At 42.8% G+C, this 3,680-nt stretch overlaps 1 pseudogene; it reads left to right on the top strand.

Moving 5' to 3' along the window:
- The first annotated feature begins 1,736 nt into the window (after positions 1 to 1,736).
- LOC146611931 (histone H1 pseudogene) lies at positions 1,737 to 2,271 on the top strand (annotated as a pseudogene).
- The last annotated feature ends 1,409 nt before the right edge of the window (positions 2,272 to 3,680 follow it).

Here is a 3,680-nt window from a genome sequence, read left to right as displayed (position 1 = left end):
GGGAGACAGACGTTTGTGCTGGACTTTGCTCCTGGCAGCACAAAGTATTTATGTAAAAAAGAGAGAGAGCGACGGCTCCACAGCTGCGCGGGTCCACGCGAGCGCGGTCACGCGGGTTTCACGCGGACCTGAGCCGTGCGGTTAATCGCAGGCTTATAAATGGAAGAGATTAAGATGTTAAGAAGTTTTCAGAAAACACACCAGCCTTGAAGAGCGTGTGGAGAAGGCCAGCCCACATCAGCAGCTATGCTCTGGTGGGTGGCTGTCCCCCCACCCCTTGCTGACACAAAACGTTAACTCTTCAGCCTGTGTGCCAGACCATAGACGTAATTGAGGTGGATAGTTGTTAAAAGTAACCTACATTAAACTTGTGGTTGCTTAAATTCAGTACGATGACATGTGAGGTGAAGTGATATAGGTAAATATTTAAACTAATGAAGTGCATAGAGGCACTTGACCTGTGTGGAAGACTGTCGTCTTATTATGAACCATTGTTGAGATATACAGCACACCTGTGAAAACAACTAATATGCTCAACCCTGTATGAAACATCTAAAAGTACATGATGGAGGAGCTGTGTTGAATATGAAAGTGTAAGACTTTGCCGCTGTGGGCAGAGCATGCAACTACTGTGTGATGTTGCGTTGCAGTTTTTTTTTCTGAGCTGATGAGCAAGCTACACGTTATCAGATCAAGAGCTGTCTGGGAACTACTCAAAGAGGGGGAAACAGGGAGTGTGCAGCGTTTCCGTGAGCAGTTTTCCTGCATCTTGACTTGTGTGTAGAGTGTTCATAACATCAGCATCATGTTTTTGTTTATTTGTTTTGTTGGGTTGAAAATAATTAAATAAATGTGTGATCATGCCTATGGATCACCATGGCACTTATCTCCAGCCATATGATTTATTTATGCAGATGAAAAAGTGAGTGTGAATGTGTCTAACATCACAGTGTTTTTGTGCACTGTGCAAAAGTAATTGCCTCTGATTGTGAGTGAGAGCAGTGATTTTGCAGACCACCAGCTATTGTGAAGAAAAAAAAAAGAGTGAAAAAGAGACAAATTACATTGTAGACGAAGAGAAATAATCATAGGAAAAAGGTTTTGTGTTGATCAGCCGAAAAACAACTACAATGTCATTTTCTGCTTTTAAGAAAGGATTGTTCACACAAACACAGACAGAGAGAGAGAGAGAGATGTGTGTTGATTAAACAGTGATGATGATAATGAACATGTTTTAGTTTGTCACTTTCAGGTGAAAAGCAGACCTGAATCAATTTTCCACATGCAGCAGTCGGAAGAAAGTTATAGTTTAACATCATTGGAAACATGCAGGCCAAGTTTCTGGCTGACTTATTTAAAGCGCAATGTGTATGTGTCTCTCAACCTCACAAGCAAGCAAGCTCTCACCCCTCCCTGAAGACAAGGAATGCAGCTCCAAAGCAATAACATGATAAAGAGACAGCATCAAGTCCTGAGCAAAAAAGTCCCAACAAGCAGCAGCAATGTGGATAAACAGCAGCAGAAGAAGAAAGCAAACCCATCTTCCTGTCTGATTGGATGAATTCCACGGAAGGGCGAGCAAGATGGCGGCGTGAAGAAGAGTTTTTGTTTGAGTTCTCAGCACGAGACACTTATTTGACGTCTTTCTGGCTTTCGGGACTTTTTTGGAGATCAGCGCGCTAAGCTTGCTGGATCTGAGGCCAGGTTCTGCGGCGGCAGCATGTCGAAATGCTCAAAAAGGACTGAGTGACTCGGGCAAGCCACATGAAAGAAATGGACCCTTCATGATGCGTTCAACGTGCCAGCGCTGTGGTGGGAAAGGCTCCATCATAAACACGCCCTGCGCCCTGCGCCGAGGTTCAGGCCAAGAAGAAGAAGACGATGACTTCCAAGCCCAAGAAGGTCAGCCTCAGCGTGGGCGAGCTGATTGTGAAAGCCGTGGCCGCTTCCAAGGAGCGCAACGGCCTGTCCGTGGCCGCTCTCAAGAAGGCTCTGGCTGCCGGAGGCTACGATGTGGACAAGAACAAGGCCCGTGTCAAGACTGCCATCAAGAGTCTGGTGGCGAAGGGCACTCTGGTGCAGACCAAGGGCACCGGGGCCTCCGGATCCTTCAAGATGAACAGGGTTACTGAGACCAAAGCTAAGACGCCCGCCGCGGCCAAAGCCAAGAAACCGGCAGCAGCTGCTAAGAAGTCGCCCAAGAAGGCAGCAGCAGCACTTCAGCTACTAGACAGGACAAAGCTGAAGGAGAACTGCCGGGACTGTTGAAGTGGGAGAGGACAAAAGAGTGAGAAGACTAGGTGAGAACACATAGGAATTATTTAATGTGGGAAATCAAAATTTGGGTTAGCAAACCTGGGGAAAAGAAAACTGACTGCTTAAGTTGGAAAATTGAGACGGAGTCTGAAACATTGCGAAAATAGAAACATATACAAAATCACACACACACAAGCAGAACATGCATTAACCCTACTAACAATTCCAAACACAAAATGACTCATGAGGACTCATAGCACATTAGTTAAGAAATGATTAAATAATAGCAGAGAAATGTGTAGGAAAGGCACAAACACCCATGCAATGAAAATTAGCTTGTTATCTTTCATCAGTGTTAAAATAGTGTCAATTTAGCAGACACTTGTTCTCAAATACTGAATTTATCCAATAAAAAAAAAAAATTTGACTCTCCAGGTTGCAGGACAACAGTTTAACTTTTGTGGGAAAAAAGATCCTGGTTTGACCAACCAGTGATCAGACAATAAATTTAGTTGTTAATATAGTAAATTGGGAGAAGCTTCCTGCTTGATTAATGCAGCACAAGTGATTTACTGTATGAGGGAAATTGTCTTTTGTGATACTATTTTGAACATGCTTTTCTGTCGTCCTGTCAACTTAGTGGGTTAATAGCTGATATGCAAATTAGTTGATCGGTTTTAGATTAATGAAAGGTGACTGAATTCTAGTATGAGTGAATGAGATGTGTTGGAGTTGTTGTGTGTTGAGTGGAGACTCTAAAACACTGAGTTTCCTGCTTTGATGTGCGAGTGAATCCTGTATTTAGATACACAACTCTGAATACGTCAGAACAGACTGTTTTGTGAAGTGCATGACAGCATGTCACATGTTTTATGATGAATGGAAAAGGAAAATTGAATAAAATAGATCTGTGGCCTAAATGAGTGAAGAACACAGACCTGGTGATTAAACTCATAAGTTAAAGAAGACATTAGGCTTATGTTGTGAGTGGTGCAGCTGATGGTTGGTTTGGAGTGAATCTAGCTGATGATTCTTCTCCTGTTGTGAAGTTGATGAGGAGTTTGTGTCATGACTTAGCAAGGCCTTTTTATTTTGATACTTTCACAGTGCACTGAAAGTTTTGTTCGATAATCTCTGTTCTTTAAGCAGATCTGCACGTCGGGAATTAAAAGCGCTACACGTCGTCGAGAAAATTGTGCCAAGTGAGTTCTCCACATTTAAATGGACTCTGGAGAAAGCCACTTATTTGGGACAATTATTAAATGACAGTCCCAGTCCAAAAGGATTCAGCGATGTAATCCAAACTAAAGTTTTTCTTTTTCTTTTTGAAATGACGTCATTTTGCTGAGAGTGGAAACTAAATGCGACGATAGGTTCCACTATCAGCAAAGAAAGAAAGAATGAATGCATGAATGAGTGAGTGA

This window comes from Diplotaxodon limnothrissa, linkage group LG19, assembly GCF_057381915.1.
Source record: "Diplotaxodon limnothrissa isolate DT_005_m linkage group LG19, D_limnothrissa_male_GT1.1, whole genome shotgun sequence".
Lineage (NCBI taxonomy): Eukaryota > Metazoa > Chordata > Actinopteri > Cichliformes > Cichlidae > Diplotaxodon > Diplotaxodon limnothrissa.
The sequence above is the reverse complement of the archived record's forward strand: the minus strand, read 5'-3'. Positions and strand labels throughout refer to the sequence as shown.